The following is a 22,299-nucleotide window of genomic DNA, read 5'->3' on the forward strand; positions in this document are numbered from 1 at the left end:
CTCTAAGCTATTCCAAGTATAAAGCAGTTATTTTCAAACTTTAAATCACAGAATACCTTCTTAAAAAAAAAAAGTATATATATATATATGGGGGTGGGCACCTTGGGCACCTCCTCAGAACCCCCAAGAGTGCACTGAGCACAGTGTGAAAATCAACAAAAAATGCAGGAGACTAGAGCAGCAGCAGGTATTTCCCTAACAAATATTTACTGAGCAGCAGCTGGCACCAGACACTGGTCTAGAGGTTGTAGGAGGAACCTACACAGGAAATATGACCCCTGCCGTGAAGAAACCAAAAAGACAACAATGTTTATCAATAACATCTCAGCCAGGTGCTGACCACACCTTATCTCATTTGGTCATCATATCAGTCCTATGAAGTAAGTGTTATGATCCTCATTTCACAGCTTAGTACACAAGGCTCTGAGAGAGAAATTATTCACCCGGGGGCACACACACAACTGGTCAGGAGGAGTTGGGACCCACGTCGGCCTGACCCAACCCTGCGTTATGCCCCTCCAGAGCTCATCATCCAGGTGGGGAGGTTGTCTGTGCCTGGAGGCTCAAGTGAGCTCTCTTGGGAACTGGAAATGTGAGAAATAATATTACTCTATGGGGGTTAAACTGTCAATGGATCAAAGAGGAGATATTTACAAAATAGGTCCCAGGCCCAGAAGCTTCTGTGGAATATATTCAATGTCCAATAAATAAACTCAGGTGGGGCTAGGGGTGGGTCAGCCATGAAAGAACAGAAAAGGAGAGGCCAAGATAGATTAAAAAACAAGACAGACACAGGCATAGTCAGGGACCAGAACTTGGCCGAGGAGTTGAGTATTTCTAACCCAGACACAGGCTCCCAGGGCATCCAACTGTGAGATGAATACATCAGTGTGATATTGTGATGTAATAAATATATATTTGGTCTTCATTCTCAGTTCCTGGCACAGAGCTCCTAAAACCCTTGTAGTTTTCTGAGTGATAGGGGCAATAGTAACATCTTTTGTTATCATACTTGGTCTTAGTCCCTGGTTCCTGAAACAAGAGCTTCTGAGAACCTTGGAATCTCAAGAGTGATGAGTATCTTTTCGTATGGTATGAGGTGACGGATGGCTGGGGGCCCTTAGATAGTTTCAGGTTAGGGGCTGTTCACCAGAAAGACCGAGGCATGATTTCTGCCCCACTCTCCAACTTCTGGGGAGGGGAAAGAGCCTGGAAATCGAGTTAATCACCAAATGTCAATGATTTAATCAATCGTGCCTACATAATGGAACCTTCATAAAAACTGAGCAGGAGGGGCTTCCCTGGTGGTGCAGTGGTTGAGAGTCCGCCTGCCGATGCAAGGGACACAGGTTCGTGCCCTGGTCTGGGAAGATCCCACATGCTGCGGAGCAGCTGGGCCCGTGAGCCATGGCCGCTGAGCCTGCGCGTCCGGAGCCTGTGCTCCACAACGAGAGAGGCCACAACAGTGAGAGGCCCGCGTACCGCAAAAAAAAAAAAAAAAAACTGAGCAGGGTTTGGAGAGCTTCTGGGCTGGGGAACACACCAAGGTGTTGGGAAGATGAGGTGCTCAGAGAGGGCATAGAAGCTCCACAGCCACCACTGCTCCTGCGCCAACATACCTTGCTCAGTGCTTCTTTTCTGTTTGGCTGTTCCTGTGTTGTATCCTTTATAATAAACTGGTAGTAGTAAATAACAGTTCTGTGAGCTGTTCTATCATATTATCAAACCTGAGCCCAGACATTCAACTGGCCCTGAAGTGGGGACAGTCTTGTGGGACTGAGCCCTCAAACTGTGGGGACCTCACTAACTCTAGGTAGTTACTGTCAGAATTGAATTAAATTGTAGAACACCCAGTTTGTGTCTGCAGAAAATTGAAGAATGGCTTGGTGTCAAAAACCTCCCATTTGGTGTCAGAAGTGTTTTGAGTAGAAATGGATCATAGTTTCCAGCCTCTTGAGCTTGAAGTCAGGGAATCCTCTGTGTCCAGGCTCACTGTACCCTCTCTCATGGGCCACCTGCGAGAGGAGGAAGTGCCAGAGAGGGGACACTTTCTTTCCTCCTTGGGGATGCTGTCATTGCAGTTCTTCCGGAAGACCCTGACGGCTGACTCAGGCTACTCAGCCGTGGTTCACACGTCCTTCTCCCTCTAGGGCCCTCTCTCCTTGGCCGTTCCAACCCCAGAGGAGAATGGGAATTGATAAGTAAGGCCTTAGCCTGAGAGGTTTCTATCCTTGGAGAGGGATTTCTCATGGTGAATTTTAAAGGCAGCTACTTACAATGACATGGTTTCCCTTGAAGTTTTGACCACAGGGAGCAAATATCCTGATTGAACATTGAGATGTGAGATTCAGGTTTGGGTAGTTGCCAGAGCTCATTGACTCTGAGTGGGCCCAGAAGTTAGCAAAGACTTCAAAGCACCTATTACGAATATGTTCAAAGAATTAAAGGAAACTATGATGATAGCGATTCAGTACATAGTGAGTCTCAAAAAAGCAGTAGAAATCATAAACAAGAACCAAATGGGACATTCACTTATGGCATGGAGTGAGGAGGTCAACACATCTTCTCTCAGAAATTATAAATCTGGAAAAAAACCTGTCAAAACATATATAACATTAACTTCCTAAAACTAAGGAACCCTTTGTTCAAACAGAAGAATACATGGAACTCACCTGGTAAATGGAACAAATGGAAAACACCTGAGAAAGAAGCAGACGGACCACCCTCGACTGTGCCCCAGGCCCCGACTTGCTGCCTTCTTTGATTGGTCTGCAGCTCCCCCTTGAGAACCATGGGTTGAACCAGTAAACTGGCATCATGGGGTTAACTCAGGCTCTCAGGGCCTTTAAAGCTGAGGGTAAGATTCTGGATTATCCATAATAATCCCATCTTCAGCTGGCCTTGGTTTAGCTCAGCAGATCTCACTAGAACCAATACCTCCCAGAGGGCTTTTGAGAAATTCGTGGGGATTTTAGGGGTTATCTAATGATTGGGGCTTACTGCTGGCCTGCAGTGGACAAGAGCCAGAGTTGTTGTCCTGCTAAAATGTGCAGGACTGTGCCCCACAATGAAGAATTGTCCTGCATCCCTTGCAACTTTTGAATATCCTTTCAGTCATTCATAAGGTGAAAAACCTGTTTATAATTATTTGAACTTAGAACTAAACTTACTTTACATATAAACAGAAAGTATTTTTTATAGTTTTAATACATGCTGAATTGCTAGGATTGAGCCTACCACATACATCAAGGTAGGTTGTGTTTTGACTTTTTGTTTTTTAACTTCAGCAAATTTTGTTCATCCTTTCAGAAAGTCACATCACTAATAGCACCATGATGTGTGGTATTTGAGTTGTAAGACATCTTGTATCAGTCTGCATTTTCTCCATAATTCATTGTGGCTTCTAACGCAATGCAATCATGTCAGTCATTTACATATTGAAATAGATATTACTTTATCATAAGTTACTTTCCTATTCTCTTTTAAACTACAGCTAGGGCATTGTATTGATATATTTTGAAATTATATGTGTAGGTCAGTTACCTTAGCTATGAATTTCATAGATAAATGGCATTACAAAAGTATTTCATATAAAAAGGGGGTGTTGGGTCTGACAGTTGAGAACCATCAACTTAGACAATATTCTTATCACTTCCACCTTCTCTCTATTACTTTTCATTCAACAGAGGGGCCCAGATAAAATATTAACTAATAAGAGAAACTATGGGGTGAGTACAATTAAATGCCAAAGTAAATGGTTCAGACTGGTCATCTAGGAAGAATTCTTTGAGAAGGTTGCTTAGTGGAGGCTGCAGGAATTAGGGAGGTTTCACAGAAATGAGACTCAAATAGGACTTTCATGGGGGAGTAAGGCTTGGAGGACAGGGGAGGGGAACCTCACCCAGAGCTTTGCACACAGGGAGGACTCTACGCAAATGTGTTGAACACAAAGGGGAGAACAGTCTTAGCCCTCACGTGGTGCAGCGCACACCAGGCCACCACAGAGAGACACGGGGCTGTTGTGCACGTTCTGCTCCCTAAGAGGCTCTGAGGGATTTCATCGGTTGGTTATGGATTTCGTTGTTGCAGCACTTCCATGATTAATTACCATCATAGCCCATTGCGGTTGCTAAGGAATAAATGTTTCATTTTCTAATTTAGTGACACTAAAAATGTTGATATTAGAGTCATTCATTTAAATATAAAGATTTCAAATCCCAGTAATAATGGTAGGAGATACTTAATTTGAAATAAGCTACTGCTTTTCAACAATTAACATTTCCAAACACATATTTTGAATGTTCTGTACTTGTGCCAGTGGTATTAAGGTTCTGACTTAGGCTTAGACCCCCATACCTGGATGATTTTAACTGCAAGTATTTAAAACAAACAAAGTGACTTTTAAAATAAGGACATTTATAATGTCCCAGAAGAGAATTCCAAAGATAGGACAGTTGCAGAGCCGGTAAAATCAGTGATTCGATCCACTCGAGGATTCTGGCTCTTTTCATCTTCTCAGTGATCTTGGGTGTTTCAGCGTGCCTCTGAAGCTGGCTCTCTCCATGGTCCCATTGGTGGTCACAGTTGCCAACTCATATACAGAAGTCCAGACATAGAAAATGGAATGTTAGTGTCTTAGTTTTTGTTTTTTTTTTAGTTTGAAACAAATCCTCCTAGAAAACTCCCCAAAAGGTTTTCTCTCAAATTTTATCAGCCGGAATTGCATGACATGCTCATGCTTGAACCAAAGGGAATGAGATCAAATGTGTTGGTTTTGGTCTCGTCACTGTCCATCCTCTGGAGCTGAGGAGGGACCCAGCCTCTATGGAAGGCTAGAATGAACCAAACAGGCTTCTGACAGTAAGGAGAAAGCAGGGGAAGGTTGTGGAGGAGGCCCGTAGTGTGTCACTACTAGGGATTTCCAAATTGTTTTCCATAGAGCATTCTTTGGAGGTGCAGGAAAAAGGAGTTCTTTGGTCAAATAAGCATGGAAAAGGGTGCACTATATCAGTTCCTGAAAATTCACAACGTCTTCAGCATATGAAAGCCTCTGAGAAAGCCTGTACTTTGTGTTTTCTTTTTTTCTTTTCTGCTGTTTCCCCAATATTTGGGCAACGATTTAAGTAACCTGTGTGTATGGTCAGGCTTCTCAAGATGGCTGTTCTCTTGCTCTCTGTACATCCCCTGCCTGATCAGTGCCTGTTTCACCTAAACCTTATACACAACTGATCTTCCTTTGTTCTTGTCCCAGGCCCCAGCTGGTGACTGTTCTTATCAAAGGGGCGGTGAGGGGCGTGCCATTCCACTGGTTTCCCTCGTAACTAATGAGCCCACCTGACATCAATTCCCCTATAACTGGTAATCTTCCCTCCCCCGCTCACCAAGCAAGACTGCCACCATGTCCTGCCCACCGTCAGCTGCACACAGTGGGGTGTCACTCCAGGACTTTGCTTCAGACATGTAAGATTCCTCTATCCATCAAACCATTGATGTCTCTGCTTCTGCCTCTGGCTCTTTCTTCAGTCTTAAAGCTGGACAAGTGCAGGCCTTGCAGGCCTGTGGCGTGCAGCCCAACAACGTGAGTAGGCATCAAGAGCCCCTTTCACAAAGAAGAAACACCTGGCCTCAGGTGGGTAAAGGGCCTTGACCTCAGCTGGTGATGGGAGGAGCCACGGTGTATCATCCACCACTCCACCACTCTCCTTCCTTTCCCCACTTACCCAGGGTTTTCCCTGTATACCTGGAATCAGGAGGCTGCAGGATGGCTGAGAGCCTTTCCTTTGGTGGCTAAAGGTGGGGCACCAGTGACTAAAGCCCTGAAATTGAACTCCAGGCGTGCACCCACGTTCAGCAAATCTAGGAGGTAAAAATTTAACTTTGCGTTGGCTTTTAATGGCTTCGTTAACCCAGGATTTAACCAGGTCTGCTGCTTTTGTTTTTAAGTCTTTACTTTGGGTTTTTCCAGTGATTGTTTCCCTTTATGATGGGAGAACGGTAGAAAATAAGGATAACAATCCAGTTTATGAAAGAATCATATCAGCAAGCGAATTTTCTAGAATCGCGTTTGCAATCACTCCTAAGAATGCATCTGCCAGATGAAAGGCTAGCGGGCTGGGGTGGGCGCGGAGCAAAGCCTCGGCAGCATCTAGGTAACCCGTTCCATGGCCCTCTAGCGCTCTGCGCCGGGGGTTCCTCCCCTCCTCCCGCTGGTGCAGCACGGAAACACGCCCCCGGGTGGCTCCGAGCGGCCGTGCCTGCCCCTGGGGGTTATGTAGACCCCCCCAAGTGCAGCCTCAGCTGGGGAGGTTGGGGTTAGGGGCTCCCGCGCAGCGCCAGGCGGAGAACCAGGTACTTAGGGGAGACAGGGAAGGGTGCTGGTGTTCAGGGAGAAGCACCCGAGTGTTTTCCAAGCATTTGGCCATCAGATCGTGCACTCAGCCAGTGTATAAAATCGTAACGTGGGGCGGCGCTTATATCCCCGTCTTCGCTGAGGATGTGGCGGCTGTCTAGGCGCTGTTGTTCAATGCAGGCCACTCCTCCCGCCCGGAGGCCCAGTGCCGGCATCCCAGCCACGGCCCGGCTGGCCTAGCGCAGAAGCTGCTTGCAGAGGGCAGCGCCAGCTGTACTTTGTGTTTAACCTAGAATTTTTCAGGTGTATTTGACCACGTACGGACATGTTTTGTTTGTGAAAATCTACGAAGTAGTGTTCCATGAAACACTGTTTGTGAGACACTGAGTTGAATACTGGACGTTCATTTGGCTTTCGTAACTATTTTAAGTTAGGTGTTAGTAAGTTTTATGTGCAGGTACATTTAGAAGAAGAATTTTAGACAGTTTTAATTTGGAGCGTTTTGCTACTTTTTTTAAGAGCATAAAAACGTTGCAGAATTCATTTGTTCCCTTCTCTGAATTAGAAAGGGTATGGCGACCGGGGCAGGCTGGAGACTGACTTGTTTGCTGAAACTAGATCTGGTGAAAAGATCTAGATTCTAGGTCCGTTGTTTTCATTCCTTAGCCTTTGGAGCAAACAAAAGTTAATTCTGTTGGCCAGGGTGAGTTCCAGATAAGATGTCCAGCCTTTCTATTATTTTGTTTTCCCACAGGACACAGGGACAGGAACAATCCAAAGAGACTATCCAAGTCATACGGATTAAACCACCCTAAGGGCAATGTAATGGTTAATAATGTCCAACAATAAGGGTATGTGGCCTCACTTAGGTCACTAACCAATTTTAAAAGTTTCCACTTAGGAAGTTATTCCATGTGCCCAACCTGAATCTTCCATAGCTCACTAACAGTGAAATTGGACATTCCTTATATTGACAAGGTCCTGGGAGATTCAAAGATGAACAAAATCAGAAACGTGGTCCTTGCTTTAACAAGCGCTATTTAGCTGGTGTCAAGATACAAGTCCAAATGTTAAAATAATAGGATAGCAAAATGAGGTAGGGAAATTTTAGAAGAAAGTCACCAGATAGTATTAAGGCTGCATGAGACAGACACACCCTGAATTTCTGCTTTTAAAAACTGATTTTCCTTTGTCCAACCCTCACTAGAAAAAAAGAACATGTTACAAACAATCATACAAGAACCGTTCACATAATTTAGTTGGCAGGAGCCCGTACTTAACTGGTGGTTCTCTTTTGGATTATCTTCTTCAATGAAAGTTCCTATGAATTGCAAATAAGTAATTATACACACACATATATTACAATCAAAGCTAAGCTCCTTGTTCATGACAAAAGAGCTTTTATATACATAGTGTGAGTGGAGAAGCAAATATAAATCTATTCCTTATACAGAAAAATGTATGGAACTTCTAAAACCAATGGTACATCAAGAAGGTGGGTATTTTAAAAAGATTTTTAGATACGTGAGTGGAATTGAAATGCTCGTCATTTAAAAAGCTTAAGTTTCGGGCTTCCCTGGTGGCGCAGTGGTTGAGAGTCCGCCTGCCCGTGCAGGGGACACGGGTTCGTGCCCCGGTCCGGGAAGATCCCACATGCTGCGGAGCGGCGGGACCCGTGAGCCATGGCCGCTGAGCTTGCGCATCCGGAGCCTGTGCTCCGCAACGGGAGAGGCCATAACAGTGAGAGGCCCGCGTACCGCAAACAAAACAAAACAAAACAAAACTTAAGTTTCTACAAATAGGTTAGGGAAAAAAAATTACTTTGGATTTTCTGGACCCACCTCTCCTGCTCCCTCCCGTTTTCATTTGGACCTGCTCTTTCCTTTGGCCTTGCTGCCCCTGCCTTCTTCAATTTGAATGATGCTTCCAGCAGTTCCTCCTAAGTGCAGGAGTTTTTGGAAGGGAACTTTGTTTTATTGGTTTGGAGCTTGGGCCCAGACTGCTCCAAGTCCATCAGCCCTTTTCGCAATGGCACTCACCGGCAGGCTGGAGTTCTGGAATGGCCAGACTCACCCACTACGGGCTGCTCTTCTCAGAGGGACTCCTTGTGTGGTCACAAAGAGAGGATCTCTTTCTCTTTACTGCTCCCCTCCTCTCCCCTTAGTGGGCCGGACCTTCCAAACCTAGCCTATAGGGGCTAAAAGGCAAAACTTAGGAGTTATTTTTGTTCCTGGAGATGTTTCACATGTGAATGGTACGAAAGTATTGGTAGTTGAGTTTTGCCCATTTCTGGACCATGTCTTTCTGAGATTTGATCACTCGGGAGTTGGAAGTACAGGTGCTAATTTATGAGAACCGCAGTGGAGAAATGGAGGAATTATGTACTCTTTGGATCCAGACTGGGTGGGTGGCTTCTGCTTCATGTTGCAATTGCTTGTCCAGAAATGAGAGTTGCTCTCATTGGTATAACTACAGCTATAAATGGTATGGAAACACAATTTAATAAACTTCTTGTTGAGGTAGAAAAAAAAGAGGTGATGGGTGAAGCTACCAAAACACAAGGAAGGAGTCCCTCATTTTTTGATAGAGTTTCATTAAAGAAGCTAAACCCTGGTGCCCGTTACATAACCCTCTGCTTGTAAGAGCGCTCCTTGGCATGAAGGGTGGTGTCCTTCTTGACCTGCAAGTGGCCGACCTAGTAGTCTGCACAGATGTAGATGTCATCTGTCAAAAGAGAGATCACCAAAGGGTATTAAACATATCATTTACACTAGAAACACACATTCAAGCACAGAGAAATTGCAGAGGAAAGAGAAAACCAATGGCATCCATTTATTGAGTGTCTCCTATGGGCAAGGCACTCTGCTGGGCACAACACATATTATCTTATTTAATCCTTAAACTGTGAGATAGGTGCTATTTTTGGCACTTTATAGATAATAAAACAGGATCAAAGAGGTTCAGTAACTTATCCAAGGCCACACATCTCAGAGGCAGAAGGGCTGGGTTTCAAGCCTAAGTCTGTCTCCAAAATCCATGTTTTTTCTGTTATGCTGTGTTGATATGGCTGATGTGGAGGTGAATATTACAACTCAATAATTATTAGGGACCATAGTGGGATTAGCCCTGTGAGATTTAACCAGCTCAACGTCTATGTGCTTTTCTGCAATGTGGTGAAAATATAATGGGAAACACCATGAAATCAATTCATGGGAACGCTTGTTAACCAAGGGTTTTCTGCTCTTGGACATTAGAAAGGTATCCTCTCTCAAAAAAAATCTTGAGATTGGGGATTAGGTCCCCCAAACACTTTTGAAGCTATCACTTGGGGTGACTACAGATCTTTGCTGCTCCTGTATCATCCCCACTGCCACTCAGCACACTGGCACCATGATGCAAAGTATTAATTTACTTCCTATTTGCTTCTCCCTACTCCCAAAGAATGAGATTGACGTAGGACTCAAGCTAAGCACCACATGGTTGCCTGGCAAAGTCAGAACTGTTAGGATTGATAACCCCCCAAAATGGAAGGTCAGTAGAGCCAGAAGCCATGCAGAAGAAAGGAAGCCCAAGCAGAACAGGAGAAGGGGCAGAACCTGTCTCTCTCATTGGAAGGAGGATTGAAATACTTTCTTAAAGAGACAAGATACTACTCTTTGTCTATCAGACTGGTGTATAAAGATTGCTCACAGTGAGGTTGGTAAGGCCGAGGGATATGGACACTCTCATTCACTACTGGTAGAAATAAAGTAATAGCCTTTTCGGAAGGTAATTTGGGAATATGTGTGAGAAGAGTATGGTATAAGTCAGTGGTTCTCAAACTTTTGCATGCATCAGAATCACATGGAGGCTCATTAAAACACAAATTGCTGAGCACCACCCCCAGAGTTTCTGATATTGTGATATGGGGTGGAGTCTGGGAATTTGCATTTCTAACAAGTTCCCAGAAGATGCTGATGATGCTGGTCCAGGGAGTACATTTTGAGAAGCACTGGTGTAAGTGGTTAGGAGCTTAGCTCTGATGTTTATCAGCTGTGTGACTCATACAAGTTACTTAAGCTCTCTGTCTCACCTGTTTTTCATTAATTAGAAATGGGGACAATAATAATACCCACCTCATACAGTTGTTGTGAGAATTAAATGAGTTAATATATGCAAAGTGTATATAGCAATGCTCACTACATGTTAGCTCAATAAATGTTGTCATAATTTAAAATACTCATTCCTTTTGACTTGACAGTTCCATGTGTAAGTATACATCTTAAGAGAAATAGTTACAACTTAGATGAAATAAATTCATTGAAAAATACAACTTAAAACTGACTCAAGAAGAAATAGAAAATCTGCACAGCTCTATATCCTTTAAAGTAATCAAACTTGGGATTTAGCTGGTGGTCCAATGGTTAAGACTTTGCCTTCCAATGCAGGGGGTGCGTTGTTTGATCTCTGGTCAGGGAGGTAAAGATCCCACATGCCTCACGGCCAAAAAACCAAAACATAAAACAGAAGCAATATTGTAACAAATTCAATAAAGACTTTCAAAAAATGATCCACATAAAAAAAATCTTAAAAAAAAAAGTAATCAAATTTATACTTAAAATTCTTCTCATAAAGAAAATTCCAGGCCTCAGGCCTCACTGATTTCTTCTACCAAATATTTAAGGAAGAAATAATACAAATATTGTACAAAGTCTTTCAGATAACAGAGGAAGAGAGAACATTTCCTAAATAATTTTATGAGTCCTGCATAACCCTGATACCAAACCTGACAAAGACATCATAAGAAAATTATAGACCACTATCTTTCATAAATATAGATACCAAAATTCTTAACAAAATATTAGCAAATAAAACCCAGCAAATTATAAAAATGATAATACATCATGAACAAAATCTATAATAGTTTCCTATTAAATGATTTGCATTTCTCTAATAATTAGTGATATTGAGCATCTTTTCATGTGCATATCGGCCATCTGTATGTCTTCTTTGGAGAAATGTCTATTTAGGTCTTCTGCCCATTTTTTTTAAGCTAGTTAAGATTTATTTAAGCATTTCATGAGTAAAACAAATCAAATTTAGTCATACCTTGAGAAGAGGGCATGGTATTTGTTTTTGTTTTTTAAAATTTTTATTGGAGTATAGTTTATTTATAATGTTGTGTTAGTTTCAGGTGCACAGCAAAGTGAATCAGTTATACATATACATATATCCACTTTTTAAGATTCTTTTCCCATATAGGCCATTACGGAATATTGAGTAGACTTCCCTGTGCTATACAGTGGGTCCTTATTAGTTATTTGTTTTATTTATAGTAGTGTGTATATGTCAATCCCAATCTCCCAATTTATCCCTCCTCCCCTTACCCCCTGGTAACCATAAGTTTGTTTTCTACATCTGTAACTCTATTTCTGTTTTGTAGATGAGTTCGTTTGTACACTTTTTTTAGATTCCACATATAACTGGTATCATATATTTGTCTTTCTCTGTCTGACTTATTCACTCAGTATGACACTCTGTAGGTCCATCCATGTTGCTGCAAATGGCATTATTTCGTTCTTTTTTATGGCTGAGTAATATTCCATTGTATATATGTACCACATCTTCTTTATCCTTCTTCTGTTGATGGACATTTAGGTTGCTTCCATGTCCTGGCTATGGTAAATAGTGCTGCAGTGATCATTGGGGTGCATGTATCTTTTCGAATTATGGTTTTCTCCAGATATATGTCCAGGAGTGGGATTGCTGGATCATATGGTAGCTCTATTTTTAGTTTTTTAAGGAACCTCCATACTGTTCTCCATAGTGGCTATACCGATTTACATTCCCCCCAACAGTGTAGGAGGGTTCCCTTTCCTCTACACCCTCTCCAGCATTTACTGTTGTAGATTTTTTGTTGATGGCCATTTTGACCAGTGTGATATCATATCTCATTGTAGTTTTAATTTGCATTTCTCTGATAATTAGCACTGTTGAGCATCTTTTCACATGCCTATTGGACATCTGTAAGCCTTCTTTGGAGAAATGTCTATTTAGGACTTCTGTCCATTTTTTGATAGGGTTGTTTGTCTTTTTGTTGTTGAGTTGTATGAACTGTTTGTATATTTTGGAAATTAATCCCTGTTGGTCTCATCATTTGCAAATATTTTCTCCCATTCTACATAGGTTGTCTTTTCATTTTGTTTATGGTTTCCTTTGCTGTGTAAAAGCGTGTAAGTTTGATTAGGTCCCATTTGTTTATTTTTGTTCTAATTTTATTGACTTGGGAGGCTGACCTAAGAGAACATTGGTACGATTTATGAAAAGATTGACAATATTAAATGTTACTGAAAATGTAAAGCAACTGGAATTCTCATGCACTACTCACAGAGTAGAAAATGATACAAAATTAGAAGACTCTTCGTCAGTTTCTTTTAAAGAGAAAACCTATCCTATGACCTAACAATTCCATTTCTAAGTATACCCATGAGAAATGAAAATGTATGTCCACAACAAAACTTTTACAAAAATATGAGTAGCTTTACTCATAATAACCACAAAGAGAAAACTACCCAAATGTCCATCAACAGACAAATTACTAAATAAATTATGGTATATTTATACAGTGGAATATTATTCAGCAATAAAAAGAAACAAATTAGTGATATATCAAATATGGGTGATTCTTAAAAACATTATTTAGTGTCAAAGAATCCAGACACAAAAGAGTACAAACTGTATGATTCCATTTAAATGAAATTCTAAAAAGACAAAACTAATACTTGTTGATAGAACAGTGGTTGCCTCTGTGAGTGTGGGGTATTGACTGGAAAGGAGAATGAGGGAATTTTCTGTAGTGATGGAAATGTTCTGTTTCTTGATTTGGGTTTTGTTACATAGATACATACAGTTCTCAAAGTTCGTTGAACTATACACTTAAGATCTCTGCATTTTACTGCTTACAAATTATGCCAGTAGAGATTTAATCATGCATTTTCAACGCAGATATGGCACCTACAGCTGAATTCAGTCAAATCTTGAACATCTTGTTTATAATTTAGGATCTATAGGTTTCAATTAATTTAGGTTGATCTTGCAACCAAAAGAAAAAGCTTGGTACATGACAGCATTTTCTTGGAGGACCAGATCTTTCAAAGGTGGGTGACCAGGACCAACCAATGCATGTAAGAAAATGAATGCAGAGGACAAGACCAGAGGAAGACAAAAGTCTGAAATGTTTTTTTAAAATTTATTTATCTTACGTAGATTTTAATTTATAATATGTAATTAAGTTATAGAAATACAGTAACAAGTACACAGGCATAAATTGGTTCTGAAACAAGCATGACTTTCAGAGAGTATTCTGTACTTCCTTGGTCTGAGTTACGTGCCCTTCTCTATATTTATTTATTATTGTTGGTTGCGTCAGGTCTTGTGGCACACGGGATCTTTTGTGGTGGCGCGTGGGCTCCAGAGCGCATGGGCTGTGTAGTTGCGGCACATGGGCTCAGTTGCCCTGCAGCATGTGGGATCTTAGCTCCCCAACCAGGGATTGAACCTGCGTCCCCTGCCTTGGAAGGCGGATTCTTAACCACTGGGGAAGTCCCCGAAGTGTTTAAGGTGCGTCTTCTTCCTCCTCAGTATGCCTTCCAACATGCTTTCTGTGTGTTGGACCTACCCAGTCCATCTTCCCCACCACCGCAAGAGATATCTTTTTTTTTTTTTTAACATCTTTATTGGAGTATAATTGCTTTACAATGGTGTGTTAGTTTCTGCTTTATAACAAAGTGAATCAGTTATACATATACATACGTTCCCATATCTCTTCCCTCTTGCGTCTCCCTCCCTCCCACCCTCCCTATCACACCCCTCCAGGTGGTCACAAAGCACCGAGCTGATATCCTTGTGCTATGTGGCTGCTTCCCACTAGCTATCTACCTTACGTTTGGTAGTGTATATATGTCCATGCCTCTCTCTCGCTTTGTCACAGCTCACCCTTCCCCCCCCATCCTCAAGTCCGTTCTCCAGTAGGTCTGTATCTTTATTCCTGTCTTACCCCTAGGTTCTTCATGACATTTTTTTCCTTAAATTCCATATATATTTGTTAGCATACGGTATTTGCCTTTCTCTTTCTGACTTACTTCACTCTGTATGACAGACTCTAGGTCTATCCACCTCATTACAAATAGCTCAATTTCATTTCTTTTTATGGCTGAGTAATATTCCATTGTATATATGTGCTACATCTTCTTTATCCATTCATCCGATGATGGGCACTTAGGTTGTTTCCATCTCCGGGCTATTGTAGATAGAGCTGCAATGAACATTTTGGTACATGACTCTTTTTGAATTATGGTTTTCTCAGGGTATATGCCCAGTAGTGGGATTGCTGGGTCATATGGTAGTTCTATTTGTAGTTTCTTAAGGAACCTCCATACTGTTCTCCATAGTGGCTGTACCAATTCACATTCCCACCAGCAGTGCAGGAGTGTTCCCTTTTCTCCACACCCTCTCCAGCATTTATTGTTTGTAGATTTTTTGATGATGGCCATTCTGACTGGTGTGAGATGATATCTCATTGTAGTTTTGATTTGCATTTCCCTAATGATTAATGATGTTGAGCATTCTTTCATGTGTTTGTTGGCAGTCTGTATATCTTCTTTGGAGAAATGTCTATTTAGGTCTTCTGCCCATTTTTGGATTGGGTTGTTGGTTTTTTGTTATTGAGCTGCATGAGCTGCTTGTAAATTTTGGAAATTAATCCTTTGTCAGTTGATTCATTTGCAAATATTTTCTCACATTCTGAGGATTGTCTTTTGGTCTTGTTTATGGTTTCCTTTGCTGTGCAAAAGCTTTTAAGTTTCATTAGGTCCCATTTGCTTATTTTTGTTTTTATTTCCATTTCTCTAGGAGGTGGGTCAAAAAGGATCTTGCTGTGATTTATGTCATAGAGTGTTCAGCCTATGTTTTCCTCTAAGATTTGATAGTTTCTGGCCTGACCTTTAGGTCTTTAATCCATTTTGAGCTTATTTTTGTGTATGGTGTTAGGGAGTGATCTAATCTCATACTTTTACATGTACCTGTCCAGTTTTCCCAGCACCACTTATTGAAGAGGCTGTCCTTTCTCCACTGTACATTCCTGCCTCCTTTATCAAAGATAAGGTGACCATATGTGCATGGGTTTATCTCTGGGCTTTCTATCCTGTTCCATTGATCTTTCTGTTTTTGTGCCAGTACCATACTGTCTTGATTACTGTAGCTTTGTAGTATAGTCTGAAGTCAGGGAGCCTGATTCCTCCAGCTCCGTTTTTCTTTCTCAAGATTGCTTTGGCTATTTGGGGTCTTTTGTGTTTCCATACAAATTGTGAAATTTTTTGTTCTAGTTCTGTGAAAAATGCCAGTGGTAGTTTGATAGGGATTGCATTGAATCTGTAGATTGCTTTGGGTAGTAGAGTCATTTTCACAATGTTGATTCTTCTAATCCAAGAACATGGTATATCTCTCCATCTATTTGTATCATCTTTAATTTCTTTCATCAGTGTCTTATAATTTTCTGCATACAGGTCTTTTGTCTCCTTAGGTAGGTTTATTCCTAGATATTTTATTCTTTTTGTTGCAATGGTAAATGGGAGTGTTTTCTTGATTTCATTTTCAAATATTTCATCATTAGTGTATAGGAAGGCAAGAGATTTCTGTGCATTAATTTTGTATCCTGCTACTTTACCAAATTCATTGATTAGCCCTAGTAGTTTTCTGGTAGCATCTTTAGGACTCTCTATGTATAGTATCATGTCATCTGCAAACAGTGACAGGTTTACTTCTTCTTTTCCGATTTGGATTCCTTTTATTTCCTTTTCTTCTCTGAATGCTGTGGCTAAAACTTCCAAAACTATATTGAATAAGAGTGGTGAGAGTGGGCAACCTTGTCTTGTTCCTGATCTTAGTGGGAATGCTTTCAATTTTTCACCATTGAGGACAGTGTTGGCTGTGGGTTTGTCATATATGGCCTTTATTATGTTGAGGAAAGTTCCCTCTATACCTACTTTCTGCAGGGTTTTTATCATAAATGGGTGTTGAATTTTGTCAAAAGCTTTCTCTGCATCTATTGAGATGACCATACGGTTTTTCTCCTTCAATTTGTTAATATGGTTTATCACATCGATTGATTTGCATATATTGAAGAATCCTTGCATTCCTGGAATAAACCCCACTTGATCATGGTGTATGATCCTTTTAATGTGCTGTTGGATTCTGTTTGCTAGTATTTTGTTGATGATTTTTGCATCTATGCTCATCAGTGATATTGGCCTGTAGTTTTCTTTCTTTGTGACATCCTTGTCTGGTTTTGGTATCAAGGTGATGGTGGCCTCGTAGAATGAATTTGGGAGTGTTCCTCCCTCTGCTATATTTTGGAAGAGTTTGAGAAGGATAGGTGTTAGCTCTTCTCTAAATGTTTGATAGAATTCGCCTGTGAAGCCATCTGGTCCTGGGCTTTTGTCTGTTGGAAGATTTTTAATCACAGTTTCAATTTCAGTGCTTGTGATTGGTCTGTTCATATTTTCTCTTTCTTCCTTTTTCAGTCTTGACAGGTTGTGCATTTCTAAGAATTTGTCCATTTCTTCCAGGTTGTCCATTTTATTGGCATAAAGGTGCTTGTAGTAATCTCTCATGATCTTTTGTATTTCTGCAGTGTCAGTTGTTACTACTTCTTTTTCATTTCTAATTCTATTGATTTGAGTCTTCTCCCTTTTTTTCTTGATGAGTCTGGCTAATGGTTTATCAATTTTGTTTATCTTCTCAAAGAACCAGCTTTTAGTTTTATTGATCTTTGCTATTGTTTCCTTCATTTCTTTTTCATTTATTTCTGATCTGATTTTTATGATCTCTTTCCTTCTGCTAACTTCAGGGTTTTTTTGTTCTTCTTTCTCTAATTCCTTTGTGCAAGGTTAGGTTGTTTATTTGAGATGTTTCCTGTTTCTTAAGGTAGGCTTGTATTGCTATAAACTTCCCTCTTAGAACTGCTTTTGCTGCATCCCATAGGTTTTGGGTCGTCGTGTCTCCATTGTCATTTGTTTCTAGGTATTTTTTAATTTCCTCTTTGATTTCTTCATTGATCACTTTGTTATTAAGTAGTGTATTGTTTAGCCTCCATGTGTTTGTATTTTTTACAGATCTTTTCCTGTAACTGATATCTAGTCTTATGGCGTTGTGGTCGGAAAAGATACTTGATACAATTTCAATTTTCTTAAATTTACCAAGGCTTGATTTGTGACCCAAGATATGATCTATCCTGGAGAATGTTCCATGAGCACTTGAGAAAAATGTGTACTCTGTTGTTTTTGGATGGAGTGTCCTATAAATGTCAAGGAAGTCCATCTTGTTTAATGTATCATTTAAAGCTTGTGTTTCCTTATTTATTTTCATTTTGGATGATCTGTCCATGGGTGAAAGTGGGGTGTTAAAGTCCCCTACTATGAATGTGTTACTGTCGATTTCTCCTTTTATGGCTGTTAGTATTTGCCTTATGTATTGAGGTACTCCTATGTTGGGTGCATACATATTTACAATTGTTATATCTTCTTCTTGAATCAATCCCTTGATCATTATGTAGTGTCCTTTTTTGTCTCTTCTAATAGTCTTTATTTTAAAGTCTATTTTGTCTGATATGAGAATTGCTACTCCAGCTTTCTTTTGGTTTCCTTTTGCATGGAATATCTTTTTCCATCCCCTTACTTTCAGTCTGTATGTGTCTCTAGGTCTGAAGTGGGTCTCTTGTAGACAGCATATATATGGGTCTTGTTTTTGTATCCATTCAGCCAATCTGTGTCTTTTGGTGGAAGCATTTAGTCCATTTACATTTAAGGTAATTATCGATATGTATGTTCCTATTCCCTATTTCTAAATTGTTTTGGGTTCGTTATTGTAGGTCTTTTCCTTCTCTTGTGTTTCTTACCTAGAGAAGTTCCTTTAGCATTTGTTGTAAAGCTGGTTTGGTGGTGCTGAACTCTCTCTGCTTTTGCTCGTCTGTAAAGGTTTTAATTTCTCCATCAAATCTGAATGAGATCCTTACTGGGTAGAATAATCTTGGTTTTGCAGGTTTTTTTCCTTCATCACTTTCAGTATGTCCTGCCACTCCCTTCTGGCTTGCAGAGTTTCTGCTGAGAGATCAGCTGTTAACCTTATGGGGATTCCCTGTGTGTTATTGGTTGTTTTTCCCTTGCTGCTTTTAATATGCTTTCTTTGTATTTAATTTTTGACACTTTGATTAATATGTGTCTTGGCGTATTTCTCCTTGGATTTATCCTGTATGGGACTCTCTGTGCTTCCTGGACTTGATTAACTATTTCTTTTCCCATATTAGGGAAGTTTTCTAGTATAATCTCTTCAAATATTTTCTCAGTCCTTTCTTTTTCTCTTCTTCTTCTGGAACCCCTATGATTCGAATGTTGGTGCGTTTAATGTTGTTCCAGAGGTCTCTGAGACTGTCCTCAGTTCTTTTCATTCTTTTTTCTTTATTATGCTGTGCAGTAGTTATTTCCACTATTTTATCTTCCAGGTCATTTATCCGTTCTTCTGCCTCAGTTATTCTGCTATTGATCCCATCTAGAGTATTTTTCATTTCATTTATTGTGTTGTTTATCATTGCTTGTTTCCTCTTTAGTTCTTCTAGGTCCTTGTTAAATATTTCTTGCATTTTGTCTATTCTGTTTCCAAGATTTTGGATCATCTAAAGATTTACTATCATTATTCTGAATTATTTTTCAGTTAGACTGCCTATTTCCTCTTCATTTGTTAGGTCTGGTGCGTTTTTATCTTGCTCCTTCATCTGCTGTGTGTTTTTCTGTCTTCTCATTTTGCTAATCTTACTGTGTTTGGGGTCTCCTTTTTGCAGGCTGCAGGTTCGTAGTTCCAGTTGTTTTTGATGTCTGTCCCCAGTGGCTAAGGTTGGTTCAGTGGGTTGTGTAGGCTTTCTGGTGGAGGGGACTAGTGCCTGTGTTCTGGTCGATGAGGCTGGATCTTGTCTTTCTGGTGGGCAGGTCCACGTCTGGTGGTGTGTTTTGGGGTGTCTGTGGACTTATTATGATTTTAGGCAGCCTCTCTGCTAATGGGTGAGGTTGTGTTCCTGTCTTGCTAGTTGTTTGGCATAGGCTGTCCAGCACTGTAGCTTGCTGGTCGTTGAGTGAAGCTGGGTGCTGGTGTTGAGGTGGAGATCGCTGGGAGATTTTCACCATTTGATACTATGTGGAGCTGGGAGGTCTCTGTGGACCAGTGTCCTGAAGTTGGCTCTCCCACCTCAGAGGCACAGCACTGACTCCTGGCTGTAGCACCAAGAGCCTTTCATCCACACAGCTCAGAATAAATGGGAGAAAAAGTAGAGAGAAAGAATTAGTAGAAGTAGGAATAAAGAAAGAAAGAAAGAAAGGTAAGGAAGGAAGGAAGGAAGAAAGAAAGAAAGAAGAAAAGAAGGAAAGAAAGAAAGGAGGGAGGGAGGGAGGGACGGAGGGATGGTGGGAGGAAGGAAGGAAGGAAGAAAGGAGGGAAGGAAGGAAAAAAGAAAGAAAGGAGGACGATAAAGTAAAATAATATATAATAAAGTTATTAAATTAAAAAAGTTATTAAGAAAAAATTAAAACAAAAACGGACAGATAGAACCTTAGGACAAATGGTGGAAGCAATGCTATACAGACAAAATCTCACACAGAAGCATACACATACACACTCACAAAAAGAGGAAAAGGGGAAAAAATCATGAATCTTGCTCTCAAAGTCCACCTCCTTAATTTGGGATGATTAGTTGTCTATTCATGTATTCCACAGATGCAGGGTACATCAAGTTGATTGTTGAGCTTTAATCCGCTGCTTCTGAGGCTGCTGGGAAAGATTTCCCTTTCTCTTCTTTGTTCTCACAGCTCCCAGGGGCTCAGCTTTGGATTTGGCCCCGCCTCTGCGTGTAGGTCACTGGAGGGCGTCTGTTCTTCACTCAGACAGGACGGGGTTAAAGGAGTCGCTGATGCGGGGGCTCTGGCTCACTCAGGCTGGGGGGAGGGAGGGGCGCGGAGTACGGGGCGAGCCTGCGGTGGCAGAGGCCGGTGTGACGTTGCACCAGCCTGAGGCCCGCCGTGCGTTCTCCCGGGTAAGTTGTCCCTGGATCCCGGGAACCTGGCAGTGGCGGGCTGCACAGGCTCCCCGGAAAAGGGGTGTGGATAGTGACCTGTGCTCGCATACAGGCCCCTTGGTGGTGGCAGCAGCAGCCTTAGCGTCTCCCGCCCGTCTCTTGGGTCCGCGGTTTTAGCCGCGGCTCAAGCCCGTCTCTGGGGTCCGCATTTCTAGCCGCGGCTCACACCCGTCTCTGGAGCTCCTTTAAGCAGCGCTTTTAATCCCCTCTCCTCGCGCACCAGGAAACAAAGAGGGAAGAAAAAGTCTCTTGCCTCTTCGACAGCTCCAGACCTTTTCCCGGACTCCCTCCCGGCTAGCCGTGGTGCACTAACCCCTTCAGGCTGTGTTCTCGCAGCCAAACCCAGTCCTCTCCCTGCGCTCCAACCAAAGCCCGAGCCTCAGCTCGCAGCCCCGCCTGCCCTGGCGGGCGAGCAGACAAGCCTGTCGGAGTGCCGGTCGGCACCGATCCTCCGTGCGGGAATCCCTCCGCTTTGCCCCCCCACACCCGTTGCTGTGCTCTCCTCCGCGGCCCGAAGCTCCCCTCTCCGTCACCCGCAGTCTCCGCCCGCGAAGGGGCTTCCTAGTGTGTGGAAACCTTTCCTCCTTCAAAGCTCCCTCCCACTGGTGCAGGTCCCATCCCTATTCTTTTGTCTCTGTTTTTTCTTCTTTTTTCTTTTGCCCTACCCAGGTACCTGGGGAGTTTCTTGCCTTTTGGGAGGTCTGAGGTCTTCTGCCAGCATTCAGTAGGTGTTCTGTAGGAGTTGTTCCACGTGTAGATGTATTTCTGGTGTATCTGTGGGGAGGAAGGTGATCTCCGCGTCCTACTCTTCCGCCAACTTCCCCTCCGCCCAAAGAGAGATCTTTTAAGAGCAATTTCGTTGCTCAAAATTTCTACCTCCTACAAAACACTAGAGCACAGTTTAGCTAAGTTCTTTGCCACTTTGTAACAAGGATTGCCTTTTCTCCAGTTTCCAATGACCTGTTTCTCATTTTCATCTGAGAGCTCAGCAGAATGTCATTTAATGTCCATGTTTCTACCAACTTTCTGTTCATGATTATTTATGTTCTTTATCCTAAGAAGATGGAAGTTTTCTCTCCAGCTGTCTTCTCTTTCTGAATTGCCTTCTTTTGTTGCTTTTTGTTTGTTTGTTTTTTTTTGCGGTACGCGGGCCTCTCACTGCTGTGGCCCCTCTCCCGTTGCGGAGCACAGGCTCCGGACGTGCAGGCCCAGCAGCCATGGCTCATGGGCCCAGCCACTCCGCGGCACGTGGAATCCTCCCAGACCGGGGCACGAATCCACGTCCCCTGCATCGGCAGGCAGACTCCCAACCACTGCACCACCAGGGAAGCCCCCTGAATTGCCTTTAACACTTTATATTTCTAGCATGCACATCTTTCAGCTTCTACCCACTACCCAGTTCCCAGGCCCCTTCTACATTTTTAGGTGTTTGTTACTGCAGCACCCTACTTCTTAGTCCAAAATATGTATTAATACAAAATATGTATTAGTCTGTTCCTATAACAAAATACCATAGACTAGATGGCTTAAATATCAGAAATTTGTTTTCTCACAGTTCTGGAGGCTGTGAAGTCCAAGATCAGTCTGGCAGGGTTCAGTTTCTGGTGAAAACTGTCTTCCTGGCTTGCAGATGCCACCTTCTTGCTGTGTCCTCACATGGTGGGGAGGGGTGGGGTTGGGGGGAGAGAGAGGGAGAGAGAGGAGGGAAGAAAAAGAAGGGGAGAAAGAGTAGGGAGAAGGGAGTGGGGAGAACGAAGGGAGAGCATGAGTGCATTCTCTTGTGTCTCCTCTTACT

This window comes from Tursiops truncatus, chromosome 12 (assembly GCF_011762595.2).
Source record: "Tursiops truncatus isolate mTurTru1 chromosome 12, mTurTru1.mat.Y, whole genome shotgun sequence".
Lineage (NCBI taxonomy): Eukaryota > Metazoa > Chordata > Mammalia > Artiodactyla > Delphinidae > Tursiops > Tursiops truncatus.